The sequence below is a fragment of the Oreochromis niloticus genome, linkage group LG3 (genome assembly GCF_001858045.2).
Source record: "Oreochromis niloticus isolate F11D_XX linkage group LG3, O_niloticus_UMD_NMBU, whole genome shotgun sequence".
Taxonomy (NCBI): domain Eukaryota; kingdom Metazoa; phylum Chordata; class Actinopteri; order Cichliformes; family Cichlidae; genus Oreochromis; species Oreochromis niloticus.
The window spans coordinates 73,027,201-73,047,045 of NC_031967.2; the positions used below are offsets into that span (position 1 = coordinate 73,027,201).

At 38.8% G+C, this 19,845-nt stretch overlaps 1 long non-coding RNA gene across 3 annotated transcripts in view; it reads left to right on the plus strand.

Annotated features, from left to right (window-relative positions):
* The window catches only part of LOC102077081 (uncharacterized), a 9,104-nt gene extending 8,115 nt beyond the window's left edge, over nucleotides 1-989 (plus strand). For all 3 annotated transcript variants that reach the window (XR_267902.3, XR_002059530.2, XR_003219540.1), the window contains exons 2-3: nucleotides 234-339; nucleotides 796-989. This is a non-coding gene — a long non-coding RNA (uncharacterized LOC102077081). The remainder of the gene's footprint in view (nucleotides 1-233; nucleotides 340-795) is intronic.
* Nucleotides 990-19,845: the final 18,856 nt, after the last annotated feature.

Here is a 19,845-nt window from a genome sequence, read left to right on the forward strand (position 1 = left end):
CGCTGTATAAGGTTCCCGTTATTGATTTTTGGATGGTTGACCGGGACGGATTTTCTCCTGTTACTTTCTTGGCCTTTACAGCTTTGTCATATTGCACTTTATGGTGACGTTTAAGGTGGTTATACAAATTCGTAGTGTTAGCTTGCGGTGCTGCTACTATGTTTAGTCATGTTTATTTGCTCTGCTTCTTTTTGTCAGAGATAAAATACATATATATACTGTTTGTGTCCCAGCTGAGTAACAGGAGGAGAAGAGTCTGGTGGTGCAGCAGAGCAACAATTTCAGCCATTTGGACTCAGCTCAGCCACTACAGAGGAAACAATGACTTCAACACAAAAGGTGAGAAAAACATCACAGTTACACTGTTATTGAAACTGTGTGTACAGCTGGTTGGTTTTTAAAAACCCATTAACAGCAGCATTATCTTTTCCAATCTGGGCTCCTCCATATATACAGAATCTACATTCACAACCAAAAACCAAAGAAGTTACAAGAAAATACAAAGATCATATTTTCTCTACACACATTGAAACAACAATATCATCAGTTGAACTCTGAATTTTTTCTGAAGTAAAAGAGTTTCTCTACTGAGATCAATATTTCTTCAATAATGTCATTTTCATTACAACTCTCATTGTAGCACATCATTGTAATGTGATACTATCACCAGAAGGTGGTGGTAACACACCTACAATGTGTTTTTTGACACTTTTGATTCCACCAATGGAGGAAGTTTCAGTTTGTTCCACGACTGCATTTCACTCACTGCCTCTGTTTGTATCTCTGTCACTGCAGGACCAACATGGAGCGAGAAGTCAGCGCTCTCAGGAGGCCGACAAACCTCACAGAAGAAAGGGAAAGAAAACCTTCAGCTGTGATGAGTGTGGGAAGGATTTTACCCGGGTGGAAGGCCTAAAAGCTCACCAAGTCATCCACAGTGGAGTTAAACCTTACAACTGTGACTTATGTGGGAAGGATTTTACCCGAGCTCAAAGCCTAAAAAAACACCAAGTCATCCACAGTGGAGTTAAACCTTACAGCTGTGACTTATGTGGAAAGTCTTTTAACAGGGCTGAAAACTTAAAAACACACCAAGTCATCCACAGTGGAGTTAAAGCGTACAGTTGTGACTTGTGTGGAAAGTCTTTTACCCTGGCTAAAAGCCTTAAAACACACCAACTCATCCACAGTGGAGTTAAACCTTATAGTTGTGACTTGTGTGGAAAGTCTTTTACCCTGGCTGGACACTTAAAAACTCACCAACTCATCCACAGTGGAGTTAAAGAGTACAGATGTAACTTGTGTGGAAAGTCTTTTACCCATGCTCAAAGCCTAAAAACTCACCAACTCATCCACAGTGGAGTTAAAGCTTACAGCTTTGGGTTGTGTGGAAAGTCTTTTACCCAGGCTGGAAACTTAAAAACTCACCAACTCATCCACAGTGGAGTTAAAGAGTACAGATGTAACTTGTGTGGAAAGTCTTTTACCCATGCTCAAAGCCTAAAAACTCACCAACTCATCCACAGTGGAGTTAAAGCTTACAGCTTTGGGTTGTGTGGAAAGTCTTTTACCCAGGCTGGAAACTTAAAAAATCACCAGCTCATCCACACTGGAGTTAAACCTTACAGTTGTGACTTGTGTGGAAAGTCTTTTAAAACTCCACATCAGCTGAAAAAACACCAACAGATCCACACCAGAAAGTAACTCTACAAGTGCAGTTACTGTGAGGATGCATTTAGTTTTTTATCTTGTAATTTTAACCTGAGTGTTTGGAACAAGTCTGATAAGTGAACTTATGGAGTTATACTAAATGAACTGTTTGGAAAAATGAAGACTCATTTTCTCTCAGTAAGCTGAGTGTTATAATGTAAACAGTAAAATGTAATTGGACGTTGGCAGAGATGCTCTTTATTTCAGGCGACGTTCAGGATAAAAATGTTGAAGGAATTCCCTGATTTACACGGTCTTTGTTTAGAAGTAGAGCAATGCAGATGGATCCAGTTCTCAACCCTGTCGTCACTGTGGTGGTGGGAAAGAGTTTCTCTGTGACCTTTGTAGAAAAACTTCAATTATCAACAGGACCAAAAAACCACATCAACGTAGACACACTGGAGACAAAATGAACTACTGCAAAGAATGTGGGAGAGGATTCAACACACCAAGTACATTAAAAATACATGAACTCTTCCACAGTGGGGTCAAAAAGCACATCTGTGACCAGTGTGGGTCATCCTTCACCACTGCACATGAGCTTAAAGAACAAGAATAAGCAAATCCACACAGGAGAGACACCATACAAGTGCAGACACTGTGACAAAAGCTTCTCACATTTAGGACATCGTAACAAACATGAACGTACACACATGGAAGTGAACTTCAGCTGTGACCAGTGTGACAAGAGCTTCAGGAATCTCAGTTCATACTCCGAACACAAACGATCCCACACTGTAAATAAACTGTTTCACTGTTACCAATGTGCAAAAACATTCACTTCATTATCTGCTCTGTGCAAACATCAGCCTGATCATGCAGGACTGAAATCACTGGATCACAATGAATCTGAAGAGAGAGAAAGATCCTCTTCTGGTTTCAGGGTCAGACTTAAAAACCTTGAGATCAGGCTCCACAGAGTTCAGATGGATTCTCCTGTAAAGAGTGTCAGCTGATGTCACACTTGGATCTGATGAGGTAGCTCTGATTTCTGGAGCTGCAGTGAATAATCCTGAATGTTACATTTAGGAAGCTGCATGTATAGATATGCATATCAAGTTTATGTTATTCCTGTTACATTTTAATCTTTGTTCCCTTAGGACACAGTAGTGTTTAGTAGTTGTACGGTATTCATTTTATGTGTTACCTCAGTTAAATTTCAATCCTTCATTCATATGTAATCTTTTGCTGTGGTAATCCCTTCTCTTAAATCATTTTCTCCCAAAACTGCAAATATTTTCACAGCAGTTGCTCTTAAAACCTCCAAAATGAACTAAATCTGTCCACCAGCTTTGAAACAACACCTGCTGTGACTTTATGTTCAGAAAAAAGAAACTCAAGCTAAACTGGTTTTGGGCTGTACTTCCATATAATACCAGTTTGTACCAGAAGATGAAGCAGTGAGTCAGTGTAACCTTTATTTAATTAGGCAATGAACACATTCGTATTCACAGTGGCAGCAAAGAAATGTTGAAAGGTAAAAACAACAGCACACATCAGGACCATTTTAAAGATCACAGGTGACTTTTACTTAATTCAAATAACTTCAGATTTTGGCTCCTCCTTTCACTTTAGTGTATTTACTGTATCCTTGAAGTCCACATGTGTTTTTTTAATGAATTTTGATCTACAGCTGTTTTCCTGTTGATTTGAAGTTTGTATTATGAAATCCTAATAATGTTAAAGCGTTACTTATATTTGATGAATGTGAAGTTTGTCCTGTTAAACAGTTTGGTGTGAAAAATAAAGAAATGGTCTCAGAACAAGTAGTTTGAGCCATGATTTCAGATTCAAACTAATTTAACTGTTTTCAGTGGTACATGTGGAGGTTTATCAGAGGAGGAGACTTGGCTGTTCTCCACTCACACAGAACAGGGTTCCTGCAGCTCATTAAAAACTGAAATGATCTTCAAGGACAAAAATATTTGATCTTTCTCAAAAACGTGCTGTGGGCATGACGTTTTTAGAGAGTGTGTTTAAGATGCATTGTGATTAACATCTCACACATTCCAATAAATTAGATGTTCCTGCATTGCAACAGCGCTTTGCAGATGTGTTCTCCCCCCTGTCCGTGTGCACAACTCTCATGGAGCACCACTTTGAAACGCAGCTGATTGGCAGATTCCCTTGTCTGCAGAGTCCAAAGACTAAAGCAACCTTCTCCACTCTGTATGGTTCGTACCAATTCGTCACACTTCCGTTTGGCTTGTTTGAAGCCCCGGCCATTTTTCAGCACCTCCTGTAGCGATAGCTGCGTCCTCACACTGCATATGCTGTTTCCTACCTGGATGATGTCGTCATTCATAGTGATACCTCCGTGGAGAATGTGCAGTGGTTGGTCACGGTCCTGGATTCCCTGAGGCAGGCAGGGCTGATGGCAAACCCGAAGAAGTGTGTGGTTGGATGGAGGGAGGTACAGAGTTCTTTGGTACAATTTTGAGACCCCATTTGAAGACTGATTACACCACAGCGACGTGATGAAGGCTGTCCCAATTCCAAATGCGCCCTTCATTTCCCCGGACTTGAAGGATGAGACAGGTTTATCATTTGCGGCGCAACATATCCCAGAATTCCTTGCACAGCTTTGACTGTGGATATTTTTTGGGGAAAAAAACAAAACAAGGCAGATGGCAGAAGCGTGGTGGCCGAAGAGTAAACTTTTAAATGTAAGTATTGAATTTTTCAACCTCATCAGTTAACGCTGTCCATGCAGATATTATAGATTTGTAAATGATTACCTAACAATCTTGTCAACACAAAGTTCTTTATTGACAGGCAGTGGGGAGAGGGGACACTTGGGCAGTGCATTTACTGCATGTAATGGGTTATCAACTGTGAGTACAAGAAAACAATTATTAGAATACAATGTGTTAAATTTGCTTAGATAAGAGGGTCCAGCAGTAGATGGGAGGAATAAGGAAGGATAGGTCTGTTTCTTAGTTTGGCTTAGCTGTAGCCTGAGAGTGTGTGTAGTTGTTTTGAGGGAAAGGAATTTATGGACACTGGGGGTCTGGTGTCATAAAAGGAGACAGGAAGCTACAGTTGGGGGTTGCTGATAAACTCAGAGTTGTTATAACTTAGAAGTAGGTTTGCAGGAGACTCTCCACCTTAAATGTAAATGTAAGACAACAAGAGGCCAATGGCCCGGTGGATGCAGAGTGGGGGTCTCAGCTTTTGTAATATGTTAACTCTGTTTTCTATGTTGTGTAGAGGAATTTGGTGTAGCTTGGGTGAGGAGGTTACTTTTGTGACCGGCAGGAAGCCGCAGATACAGAGACACACACACAGTGCTTTAACTGTTGCGCACCCACAGCTACATGCACACTCACTCACGTGCACTCACATTGACACACGGGTATGCGCACACACAGGCACTCACGTCCTCGTGCATACGCACACAGACACAGAGTTTGCAGCACACCATGGGGGTTTTATGGAAGATTTGCAGAGGGACACTGGCCTTGCTCGTCTCCCCTTCTAGAAGATGCATGCTTAAATGAAGATAAATAAAGATTTTTGTGAAAATGACTACTGAGTCTGGAGCTGTCTCTGGATGCCCGAGGAATAAAAAGAACCAGGGTGAAACTGATTTCATAACACAACCTTTTCATCATATTCTCATTACCCACAGCTACATCCACTTCTGTTGGGCTTAGGCTACTCACTAGGGCTGGGTATCGTCACTGATTTCTATAATCGATTTGATTAAATTCAATTTTAACTCAGTTAACGGTGTCAAAGTAACTGAGGATAAAACACAGAAAAACAGCAAGCTATGCGTTTTTCAATTTAGCATAATTAAAAAAAATGTATTAAACAGCAAAAATGAAGCTTTCTTTTAGTCAGAGAGGAACAAAAGCTGCAGCTCAGAATCAGTGAGATGTTGACTTTCTGCCCTGATGGCGTGTCCGTGTTCGTGCCACCGGGTGAGAAAGACGACATCTCACTGATACATCGGGTCCGCGCTTTGTGTTCACGTCTTTGTGTCGAATCTGTTCACCTGCTCTCATTTATTGTTTTAACTGTTTGGTGGTCATTGAAATAGTTTTGTGAGCTCCCTGTGTTTATGAGAAAATACATTTATATTTAGAAATCGATTCAGGATTTAATGAATCAATATCGCATTATTCATCGCGTTATTAATCGATACCAAGTCTTCATCGGTATGGGATCGATTCTAGCCTGGTGAGATCGATTCTTTACTTTAATTTCTGCTCTTGTTTGCAATGCTGTGCATTCGGCAAAGACGGAACAGTCAGTCGCTGCTCCCGTGTCAGTGAAGAGCAGGAAGACTTTGCTCCTCCTCCCCCCTCTTCTGTTTAGATGTTACGCTGTCATGTGAAGTGACTTTGGGGGATTGTTAAGTTGTTTACATTTTAGTTATATATTCACCAGTTGTTTTTGTTGTTGAAAATTTTAATTGAAATTTTTGTATTATAGTTTCTCAACAGTACTTGTTTCTTTTAATTTGTTTATTTTTCTAGATTTTTCTAAAAAATACATTTGAAAAGAATTGATACCTGTAAACCACCACAGCAGACCCAATGGCATTTTCATGCTTCGCAGCATCATTCAAGTCATCCGGCTTGTAAGAATAAAGGCTTTGCACCCCTGATGATCCACCAGGACAAACTCAGCAGTGTGTGAGGAAGAAGAGGAGGAAGAGCCAGCAGCAGCTGACAGATGGAGAGAATAGACAGACTGTTCCCTGTTTGTGAAGGACTGCTAGGAAAGTTTAAAATAACTAATTGTCTGTCCTGAATCAGTCTTATTAGGTAATGTTCAAATAATGTTATCATTCCAGTGTTTTCAGTGTGGGAGAAAGTACTCAGGGCCTTCAAGTTACACACTATGAAAGGCAGCAACAAGTTTAATATTCAGAAACCTAAAGTATGTATCAGCAGCAGAATGGAGCTAAAAATAAATGTTTGTTTCAGTTCTATGAAGCTTTGAGTATTTTGGATTAGTAGTACTGCTGTGTTTGTTGCATCATATTGCTGTAATTGTTTATATGCTTTATATATTCTGAGGTAAGTAGTGTCTATAGTGTTACATCATATTCTATAAGGATGTTATGTGTTTGTATACTTTCTGCCCAGTTTGACCCATTTAGCCTGCCTTGTTAATGTTGTCAAGTTCGTGTCATGCGTCTTTGTGTTTTGTTTTGGTTTGGTTTGGTTTGTTCATAGTTTTTCATAGTTCTTTCACAGAGAGTCATAGTCTTTAATTTACAGTGTTCTTAGTCTCCTTAGTTTTCCCAGTTTCAGTATGTCTCTAGTGTTGTTCTCATGCCATCAGCCACAATAAAGGCTCGCTTTATTTTTGGAAACTTAGTTCTGTCTCTACCGTGTCTGCTTTTGGGTCTACCTCATCTTCACACCAGCACACCTGGCCGTAACACTGATATCTATTCTATATGACTTAAAGCAGTTATAATATGATTTTCTTACCCAATCAAGGAATATTTATCAGTCTACTCTTCATTTTATCAAAGACCATTATTCCTGTCACGGTTCGGCATGGCAGACCGTGGGGTGTAGGGAATGAGGACCCAGGCGCGGTGCTCTGTGAGTAAACAGTGCGTTTATTTACAGTGGTAAGAGAAATAACAGTCAATCCTCTGTGCACTCCCGACTCCCGTGACGTGTCCTTTTCCCAGTGTCAGTGTCCCTTCTCCCGGCTCCTTGATGTCTGAGCACCCCGTGCTCGCTGTCCTCTTGTCTCCCCGCTTCTCCTGGGGAGATGACAAACAGACAGCGATAAGACACACACAATGCAGAAGAACAATCGTACTGACTGGCCGAGAGACTAACGTCAAGTCACGCAATGATCCCACGTCTGAGAGAGCTCCACCACACTCTCAAGTAGCTCCTCCGATGAGGCCTGATCAGCTGCAGGTGTGACATGGTCTTCAGGTGTGGCCAATCACCTGCCAGGGCCACACCCACACAGACACATATGCACGGAGAACGAGGGACAGCAATACAAAATACATATATTATAATATTAGTCCAAAACTGCTCAGAGTCCCTGGGTCACTCAGACCCAGGACCCTGACAATTCCAGCTTAAAAATTTTCTTTTCCCACATATATGTAAGCATTCGGGCAGATTTAGTAATTCCAACATATTAATATTGTCTCTTATATATAATACATCACTGTTAAAGATGCTTGTCTTTGAGTGAAGATATAAAGTGATAGTAAATTTAAATAAATGCAGCTTGAATCTTTCCTGAAGCTCAGTATTTGAAACAGAGTTCAAGCTCACTGCTTTATTAAATCATAATTAATATAATAATAAATATAATATTGGCCATACTGTATTTACATTACCAAAGTGAGATGACTTTAGTCTCATGTGCAACATTAGCTAATTGTTATTTACTAGTAATTATTATTATTAATTTATTATTAATTAGGAAATTATTACTAGTGATAATTTAATAATTGTTATTTAATACCTAATCTTAAAACTACAGTTGAAAACAGAAATGAAACCCAACAATCATGTTTTACAGTCCCGTGGTCTCAGCCTCAGATACTCTCTGAAACATCTCATAAAACAAAACAAACAGACAAAAAACATTTTTGTCCTTCAATTCTGTCAAACAAAGCTGTATGAAACGATTCTACGAGTTAGTATCATGGTTGCTAGGCAACAGTTTTTTCAGTGGCAGACAGCAGCAGTGATGCGATCGAATTTATTTACAGTGACCGATATATAACAAAAGCAAGGGCAAAGCTAAACATAAGCCTAAACTGGGGAAAACTAATAACAAACAAAACCCCAAACTCACAAAATCACATGCAGGGGAAAACATAAGGAGATTAAGCATGGGATGAAGAGCAGGGAATGGAGAGCAGAATAAGGAGTAGAGAGACGCAGAGATGACCAAACAACACGACGAACCAACGATGAACACAGGTAACCAGACACTATATATACACACGCTGGGGAACACAAAATGGCAAACCGAAGGGAGGCAGAGCTGATCCTAATTACACAGACAGGGAGAGCAAAAAACTCAACACAGTGAAGTCCCACATGGATCCACAAAGTAAAACAGGAAGTATACACTGATGTAACAATGAACACAAAACTGACCGGGAGCTTAAAGTGTAACCAAAGAACTACAACATCCAACCCCAATTATATGTAGTCATAAGAACAGAAACATAACATACTACTACTACTAATAATAATAATGATAATAATAATAATAAACACAAAATGCTGGGTCATTGACCCAGGACCATGACACAGCCAATTACTGCACATACACCTTCTTAGATGCACAAAGTAAAAAAAAAGTAGTGAATTTCAGGGTAGTAATTGTCATCCAAGTATCGAACTCTAATGCCATGGAAATAAAAGGATTTAAAGAAGCTCTTAAAACCATAGAGGGAAAAAAGTCAAGGTCTGAACCATTTCCACTGACAGACATCCTCAAATTGTAAAACAAATGAGGGTCAGCAATCTCAAAAAGCTTCACCAATTTGATCCCTGCCATGCGGCTAAGAGAAAGGTTTGTGAAGGTCTGGGAGCTTGGATTCCATCCATTATCAATCATCTGTGGTGGAGTGCACAAACTTGTGAGGGTGATGCGTCGCTTTTGAAGGAGAAACGGATATCAGTAATACACAATGTAACCAACTGACACGAGTGGCCAGGGAACAGACATTATGACCAATGTGCCCATAACCCCTTTGATGATCAGGGATGCACTCGTGAAGATTGTGACAGACTTTTGAAAGACCTGGATCATCTGACAAAGTGCATTCACACAACAACACTAGACGTATAACAAAAATTCACTTTATTTCACTTATACAGTCTCTAATCTCAAGATACAACTGAGATCCTTGATTTCAAATTTGTTTCAGGTATATCCATGTACCCCAAATGCCTCCCTAACAGAACACATTTTGGATATGATGTGATGATCCACGCCTCCATGCTTGCTGCTCTGGATCACAACAACAATGTAAACACGGAACAGGTATGTAAACTGTAATCATTTTCTTAAGGTGGTAAACATGTTATGCTTGGGGCTTGGCACTATGACAATAAAAAATCAAACTGAGATAAAGTTATCACAATCTCCTAATCTGGGGAGGGTTTGAATCCTGCTCTGCTCTTCTCCGTCATTTTTACTGAAACAATGCCAGTGTTCATATTAATAAAAAAGGTCAAATAAATAAGATGTAATATTATGATGAAAATTAAATTTGTAGTTAAAAAGGCTTTATGGAGACATTGATAGCAGTCTTCTTGAGTACAAACTCAACTAAAATCATGATGAAATCAAAATTGTGATATTAAAATTTTGCCATATCGCTCACCCCTATGTTATGCTGGGATTTGTTTTAAATCAAATATATATTATCATATTTATGTTTTTGAACAGCCTTTTTATCAAGATGGGGAAAGTGTTGGAGAACCCAAGTTTAAAATTTCATGGAGCAAAGTACACAAGATATTCAGAGCTAGACCGGTGACTGTTGGAAAATACTAGCGCTACATGGCAGCTATGATGGCAGATGTTCTCTCTGCTGTGTTGGATTCAATCCGAGACATGGGCATGAGAGTGAACCTGACACATGTTTTGGCAGAAAGACTACCCAGATCACAAATTCTTTTTCCAACACAACAGTTTTTACGTTTCAAGTAGCTGCATCATTACAAATAAAAAGATGTACACTCAACTTAAGTTCAAATGTCACTAACCTTTATTTTGTTTTACACACAACCAGTGGCGGTCCTAGCCTGTTTGGCACCCTGGGCGAACACTCCTCCTCCTCCTCATTTCAATTTCACACAATCCAGGATTCAAATCATGAATACATAATGGGCTTGGATTTACAACATTATTAATGAAATGTCCTCTATTTGGAGGCAGCCCCCCCCCCTTTACTTGCACTGCTGTAACTGGAGCCTCGTCGTCTCGTCTCTTTATATACTGGACTGTAGGGGAGATGACAATAAAGTTTACTTTGACTTAGAATTTCAAAAAAACATTGGTGCAAATTATAAGTCTGTATTATAATGTCTGGTGTTTTCGTGTTTGTTGGTTTGTTTTTATTTTGTTTTATTTTGTGAGTTGGTTATTAGATGCTGCTCCAGCCGGTCAGAGAATCCCCCGCTGCCCCGCCCTCTCCTCTCTGCGCCGCAAGCAGTAGGGGCACCTCGCAAACGGAGGGCGCCCTTACTCCCAGCAAATGGGCGATAGAAAACTGACCAGTGCCTATGCCATTCCCAATATGCGCTGGCATGACGTCGGGGCAACATGACTACGAGCATTTTTTTTTTTGCCGATGCCCGTGATGCCGACCCCCACCATGATGCCGCCTGTGTCGCCCGTATCTAAAACCGCTACTGGCAGTGGATAATGTCTGACAGCAGTTTGAAGAGGAAATGGATTCTGTTCTGTTCTTCACTCATCACCTACCTGACAGCTGACACCTCAGACCTGTTTCTCACCTGCAGGTCAGACAAGAGGACAAGAGAAGGATGAAGACAACAAAGATGGAGGACAGGAAGACAAAGAGAAGGAGGAGGATGGATCTGTGGGACTGACTGTTGGTCTGACAGTTTCTGCTGGGCTTGTTGTTGTTTCTGCTGTTGTTGGTTTTTTGATCTACTGAAGATGTAATCTGAATCCTGCTGATCCACATGAATTAGAGCATCTTCAGCCTGTATGTGAGTCAGATGAACAAACACAAAGATAAATGAATGATGGTGAACATCCAGCAGACGGCTGTAGAAAGCTGGATGTTCAGAGTCTGATGTTATTTCTCTGATGATCATCATGTTCAGACTCAGACCAACACTGTGTGTCTGTGCTGTCTGTCAGTGACTCTGAACTACAGTTTATTCATCTTCAGGCTGTTCATGAGATTTACTGACACAAAGTCAAACTGTGTTACAAACACACATGAATTTCTGAGCTCTGATCTCAGAGTCAGTGAGTGTTTTTGTGTTGGAGCTTCAGCTGTTTGTAAGAACTTGTTCTGTGAGAGATGAACAACACAGACCTGAGATCAGCTGTTACACACACTGAATGAAGTGACAACACAAACGCTGTGTGATGATCTGAGTGTAGATGAAGGTCTGTGGATTATAGACGATCAATAATCTGCCTGATTGTGTTCAGGATCATTGTTACGTGCCAAGAGATGTGCCTTTGCGGTTGTGTTCTATTTATCTTTCAGGTGTCAAGCCTCCACCTATTGGCCAGTTCGAAGTTGATTGGCATGTGTCTATTGGCTGGTCTGGGCACAGTTGGCCAATCACTCTCTGAGGATCACCTGAAATGAGCAGCTCCCTGGCCAGCTGGTGGTGGCTGGCTTCTGCTATGACAACGTAACAATCATTGATCAGTTACAAATGAATGAGCTGTGACTCAGTTTGGATGTAGAAATGTTGTCTCAGTCAAACTGAGCTCTTTCATGTTTCTATGAACTTTGTGTGTGTTGAATGCAGCAGGAAGAAAAACAAAGTGTGTGTAACAACCCTCTCTGTAACTGATGCTGCTTATTTTACACTCAGCAGGTTTCGTCATCTTTTCATTAAATACAGCTGAGAGTGTTTTACAGTCACAGTGTTATGATTGTTATGAAACTACAGATTTATGGAGCTGCACACTCAGAGATTTCTGTCTGATCCTGATACTCTGAAACTTTTATTGAACTTTTGTTACAGAACAAACATAAATAATGTTCAGCTCCATATTTGCAAGTGTTCAGCATACGTTACCATGGTGATTTAACCAGGTTTGTTAGAGAGACGACTCTGTTTGCCCGACACAGCTCACTAACACATCACTCTGGCTTCATATTTAAATTCTTCTGTTATGAAACATCAACATGTTAGCAAACTATAAGCTGAGTGTCGCTGAAAAATCATTTAATTACATAATTACTGACTTTTAGCTTTATCTTTAATATCATGAAGGCAGGTTTAACATTTAGATTATTTTATTCATTCAAACACAAATATGTTCACATTTTTTATAAGAATCAAAGTGTCAGATCAGAAAATCTGCACAGTAAAGTAAATGTTGTAGTTTCTGACACTTTGCATGTTTAGCATGAGGCTAAAATTTCCCCTCAGTGGGTCACTGGTGACCTGGTGGATGTTCAGAGGTTCATTAAATCCAACATGAGTAAAAACTCAAATGTCAAAGGAAATAAACAAAATATTTAAAGTCAATCATTCTGATCATAATTGTACTTTGAGCTTTAACCTCTCTGCTCTGTGTTGTCTCCTCTTTCAGACCAGAAAACTATTCCAGACTGGACAGAATGTCGAGCTCCAAACAGCGAGTCAGAGAAAATGAGCGAACAGCTTCATCAAACTGATTATATTTACACCAAAGCGTTAGTTTGAGTTGATCCAACTTAGACTGAGACATTTCTCTCAGTCTGATCCTGACACTCTGACGCTTTCCAACGTCGTCTACTTAACTTCTGCTGCAGGGAAATTTTTAAAATGTAAATTTGTAAATATGGCAAATTTCCCTTTTGTGTTTTTGTGATGTCTAGTTTTTTGTATAAAATATATATAAAATATAACAAATGGCAATCAATGTAGAGATTCAAGGGATTGAAATGTGTAATAATTTTCAGTTCAGTTATGATTAATAAATCAGGAAAGAGGTTAAAGGTAACACACTGTTGCAGTTACCAATGGTATTTTTGTTTTGTAAGTTTTGTAGCTTTTACAGTTTGATCACAAACGATGCTGTTCCATGGAGGGTTTGTGAACCATCAGTTGAGAGATGCTGTGCTCATTGCTTTGGCACATGTCAGTGAACCCAAATAATCTGCTCCCAAGCATAACTTGTGATTAACCTCTATGAACACCATTTTTCATTCCAGTCAAACATTACTCACAAAATGGCTGCGCCCTCCAGTGGTGAGGCAAACAAAACTGCATATCAGTCCTGCCTTCAGAACAGGAGTGGTTTTGCTTTAGCAAGATTCATGTCCTGAAAGGGTTTTGAAGACATTTTGAAGACAGACGATGGCAACAGTACTTCTTCAGTGCACTGTGAGCCAAGGGCCATTCACATCAGGTACGGATCGAAAAAATTGTCGCTGGCAGCTGTGCTCTGCTTGTATGTCATTTTTTTTGCAGCCGCTCTAAGTGTGCTAGATGCACCTGCTCTTTGTCATTTTAAAACATGTATCTCTCTAATTTGATGATCTATGAGAGTTTGTGTTGCATTTTGTTGATGTCTTTCATCATCATCACACAGACAGATAAAGGCCAACCAGTAACATCCAAAAGAAGTCTAAAATCACCAAAACTGGAGCTCAGACTTCCTGGCAGGAGGAGCTGGAATCATGCAAAGGTGGATCCTTTAGGAGTCCTTTTACCTTATACTTTTTTAAATTAAGGGCAATCAGAACAAAGGCAGGAAACAGAGGAGACAAGGGGACAATGGCAGGTAAAACCCAACAAAACTGCCACCTGAGGCTGCATGGTTCATTCATTTCACAGGGACAAATTAGAGAAATGAGAAAATCCTGAAAAACGAGGAGAAGAATGAAGGATGCAAGATGGAAAAAGGAAAGGAAGAAAAGAGCAGATAGGAGTCGGCATCACACTGAGGAAGCATCACTGATGATCTGTCTGTGTCCATGTTAGTGTTTAGAGTCCAAACTTCTTCCTCTATTGGCCATATATAAACCATGTGTGAGGATGGTGTTAATGTAAAATGTGAATCATAGTGTTCCAGTCAGTCATCTGCAGACGTGGGTTGTAACGAGCTACATTTACTTCATAGATAGATATGAGTGTGTTTTCATGCTGATGTGTTTCAGAGGTGTTTTTGGCACACATGATGCTCGTCTTTGAATTTAAAAATTAAAGAAAAGTAATTCTTGTTTCCATTATGTTTTCTCTCATTTCCTGCCAGATCTCCTGTTCAAATGGCAGACTTTCATATTACAGTTCAGTGTCACGGTGCCCCCTGTGAGCAGACTGCACTGAACACATCCCTAATATGTTCATCTCAGGCACAGAAGCTCCACCCACCTGTTGTTCAAACCATCTGTTGATAAGGGGCAGCCAATCAGAAGAAAGTTTCCCTAAAGGGGGAGGAGCTAAAACACCTCTTTTCAGATAGAGGATGGATTATATTAACATCTATTTTGGACTAAAGTCACTTCAAGCTGCACAGAGCAGGAAGACAGGAAGATTAAAAACTAAATTAAAATTCAAATTAAAAACTAGATTAAAAGTAAATCCAGTTGATTTTCAAAATAAAACACCTTGTGCAGGAAAATACTCTGAACTCCAAATCACACCTGATGAGATTTCAAACCAGAACAAAACTGGAATTTCAACATGCAGTTACAGTATGAGCAGCATGGAAGCTCTGTGATTTGTTCCCAGTAAAGTCTCTCATTCTACAGTGATGAACCTGATGGATTGACGGCTTCAGATGTCATCTCAAATCTGGCTCTGAAGATCAACAAAACCTCCTGTAGCAGATTCAACATTAACCGAGCCAATGTCTGGGATGGTGCCTACCGAGGCTTCAGAAGGTCTTCATATAGTCCCAACTCTGGCATGATGGTGAAATTCTCTGATGACGTGGGGCTGGCTGAAGAGGCAATAGACACAGGTGGGCCTACTCGAGAATTTCTCACTCTTTTGATGGAAGCCATAGGACGAGAAGAATATTCGAAGGAAAAGACTATGCCAAATATCTCACATTTCATAGTAAAGGTATCTATGTTTTCACATTTTTTTCCATGGTCAAAATTACTTTATTATAATGACTTGTCTTTATCTTTAGCTGCAGATGAAAATGAATATTTCTACATTGGAAGAATGATTGCAGTTTCCATTGTCCATGGTGGTCCAGGGCCATGTTGTTTATCTCCAAACTTCTTTATGTACCTTGTTGGAAAAGACAAGACATTCGAGGCACCAATTGATGATATACCAGATGAAGAAATCAAGAAGGCTCTACTAGAGGTAAATTTGTGATGTTATGATTATGACAAACGCCAATAAATGCAAATTTTTAGTCTTAGTTATCCACTTAACATAATCTTGGTAACTAACTGATGCCTGAAATGATTACTGATTGTGTAATCCAAGACTGTGTTAAATTGCACATTAATAGACAGCATGCGAAGGATGTGCATGTGTATGTGTGTGTGTAATATATATTTTTCTCTTTACATAAAGAATGCAACATCTCTAAGTGAGCTCCGAGTAATCTCAGAAAAACACTCAAGCATGCTCCAGACAGCAGGGTGCTATCGATTCATGAGGACACTGGAGGATAAGAAGAAGGTAGTAGCGGATTACATTCAGTGGTACTTCACCTACCAAAACCATCTTTCCATCCAAAGGTATAGAATTCAGACTATTGTGCCCATTTAACAAAATCTTTTCAGAAGAATAAATTGTTAGTTTTTTTATTCCCATGAAATTTAAAGGACGGACGAAGTATATTCTAAATGCAAGACCTTTTTCAGGGGGACTTCTTTTTTGTAGCAAGATGAGTGTCTTAGCTAGATAAGAATGTAGGTTACTTTCTTAACACAATAGTTTCGGATGTGAAGTTTTGCTTTTTTGGTCCAAGTCCTTTTGCTTTTAAGCCACATTTATGGTTTTAGTAAACATTTGAAGTTTGTGATTTTAAAATCTGAAAATGTTGTTTCTAATAATTTATAATAATTTCTGTAAATCACATAAAGTTTAATGCATTGCAAAAAGTTCTAACAGGTTTTGGAATTTCAAAAGCATAATATCATAGTGGGACAATTGAAAAAGTTAGACATATTTCACTGTGTTAAGAAATTGCCAAAGTAACAAAATAAAACATTTCTGAAGTATTCTAATGTACTGAGACATGCTAGTATAATAACACAGGGAAAAAATTTGATAACTTCAGTTAAAAGGCTTTATTTAATCAAACACTTCTGTGTTTGATTACATTTTTTGTACAGTTGACAGTACCTAATTAAAAGGAACAAGTTATTTTGTACAGTATGGTCTTTTGATTTCTTCAGGTAGAAAGCGTACACACTGAAAAGTTGACGATAGTGAAACTATTTATATAAAAACCTTAGTACTATTTTTTTTTTTTTTTACATAAATGCTCATTAAAGTTGGTTTGTGACAATTAGTGTCAGTGGTAATTCTACCCACATCTAGCAGATGATTTTACATTGACTTCTAAAGTCCAGTCATATTTTTGAGTGTTATATAATTTTCAACTGCAGTAGTCCAGTTGACTGGTTGAGGGAGCTCACTCTGTCTTTCCGAGTTTGTGAAATGAACCTGGAGATTGTCGTCCCCACATAGACTGTACTGAGCAGGTAGAATGTGATCAAACTGGTGCAGGATTTCTTGAGGCACTTGGAATCCACACTCTCTTCCACCATACCTTAGGTCAGTCAGAAAAATGAACAAATTCAGTCACTTCTCCAGGTACTATCCTTCAAGGTTACCGCAAAAGTCCAAAGTCAATCTTATAATTAAAAGTCAGTTCTGGAAATTGTGATTTTAAAGAATCTTAATTATGCATATCTACATTTGTCGTTTTTAGCCAAGATGTGATCCAAAGTTAAAATATGATTGTGTAACATGTTTTTGGTTTTTTTTGGTTTTTTTGAAAAAAAAATATAAAAATAAAACGTATGTGCATGAAGTCAGAGAACAGAACTAATGGCAAAACACAAGTGGCAGCTTTAATTTCTATTCAGCAAAAAATGTAAAAACAACAAAACACACTATTCAATTGCTAAAGTGAGTAACAGTTAGGGCAAATTGTTAAACCTAAATGACATACTGCTTACCTAACTCAAGTGGTTAGGTCAAGAAAGAAAAGAGTGCACATAAGGGATGGACTGTTCCTGAACCATTTTATAAATGAACAAAAGGTGGACTAACAGCAAGCTGGACAGGTATCCTGCACATACAATACACTATACCTAGGAAGAAAAATTTGAGTATAACTATCAAATAAAATACATGGACTAAATACATACCTATGAGGTAGGTGATACATGACTTCTGGTTTACCAGATGGACAACAAGATTGGCGCAGGTCGGATGGTGTGAGTGTTCCAGACATCTCTGTACTTGTCAGGCTCTTTTTGCAAGGCATTGAGGAAGACCTATCGTAGAAGGCGTTTATGTTCATGACTGCCGTTGAAAAGATGCCTCTCCCTCAGGTCACTGAAAAGTTTAATCCAGAATTGAGTTCTAATGGTGGAATGACAAGACATATAAAATGTAATAACACAAGTAATTCAATGTAGTTGTCCTCTTTAAAAAAAAAAGTTGTAATCTTAAGAATATTGAACTGTGCGCAATTTCGTTCAAAGAAAAGCGTATTCACATGTTCTGAAGTGTTTCATTAATGCACTGCAGGAAAAAAAAGCAACTTCACACAAATAACAAAATTTAACAAAATGATTAATCCTTCTGTTATTCCTGCATTTCGCAGCTGAGCTTAAGAAATGTTGTAATATACAGGTCTGTCCATATAAATGTACTATTTTGTTTCTACATCAACACTGAAGGTGTTATCACTTGTTAGATACCACACAGAAATCCAAAAGCTAGTGAAAACATCAGTATTTTTTTTTGGCACACAAAGTCAAAGAAATGTCTGAAACGATTGACCTCCTATAACAAATGGATTTCTGTTATGTTGGATCAATGTTCTTATATTACTCCTATTACAGTTCTCAATTTGAAGAATCCCTTGTTCTTTTATTTATATGACTCCCTGCAAGTAAACTATTTGATCTAGATGTTAGTTTGGTACTATGTAGGCACGCAAAATTGAATAAATTTTACTCAATTTTTAATAGATCAATCCTTACTGATGCCATTGTCTATAGGATTTATAATAATTTATTAAAATGTTGAATGCCAGTTTGTTTGTTGTTTTTCATAGTTCCTTTTTTAGGACTTTTGTGAAGCGTGTTAGTCGGACAAATGTCACTGGTATACCAAACCATTTATTATAGTTTTTGAAGCAGTCCTGCATCACATTAGAAAAATGTGTAGAGGACTATGTTTTTGTTTGCTTGTTTGTGACTGTAATTTAATATTTAAGTATAAAACCCCACCCACAAAAAAAAGTACAAAACACCTTCAGAACCATTCAATTTTAGTTTCAGAATATATTTTAAAAGCCATGTACCTTTGCTTTCTGAACAAAGACCACCAACTTTCAATCCGTTGATTTGTAGTTGAGGTGCCATACATATGACTGTGGGCTCCTGCAAGTTCATCTCCATGGTCTGATCTTAAAGCTCAGTGAATGGCTGCCATTGTGCCATTTTCTGTGCCACAGTCTGTACGAAGGCATGCTGGAAGTTGACCAAACCGTATCACGCACCCATATAATATTTTGCAATGATACCGGGGTCATTATTTGAGCTGCCACAGTTGAGCCACATAACTTTCCTTGATAATCCATCAACACATGCACTAATAGCAACACCAAAGGGTTTCAGCTTATCATAACATGCCACACTTGATTTGGTCCTTCTGAAAAATATCCTCTTCGAACAAACCTGCGTTTACAGCGACGCTTAACACCATATGGATCTAGTCTTGAGAGTATGTGCTGTGGTAGATTTTTGTTTGATATGTATAACTATGTAACTATATACACTATATATCTATCTGCACTGAACATATATATTTTAACTTTCATGTGGAGTCTTAAGCACAAGACATTTTTGCTTCACCGAAGTTTATTAAGTTGGTACAGTAACAGGGCAGTTAATGCTGTTGAGAGTTCGCCTGCATAACTTACTCTCCGGTAACTAACCTTCCCTAATACACACTCAATGTCTTTCATGCAGCACAACCAAAACAGTAACATTGTAACAGAGATCCTGAACACATCACGATAAAATACCATACAAAATAATCACACACACACACACACACACACACACACATACTTTGAACCTACACTGAAGTGTTTTTATATATGAGAAAGCATGTAACCTATGTATTATATGTTATAAGATTGTGCCACTTGCTGTATAAGATTTAATAATTAGGATTAATGTGTGACCTTTGACTGTGTCATGAGCTATTGTGATAAGCCAGAGCAAGGGGCACTCAGAGTCCTGACTGG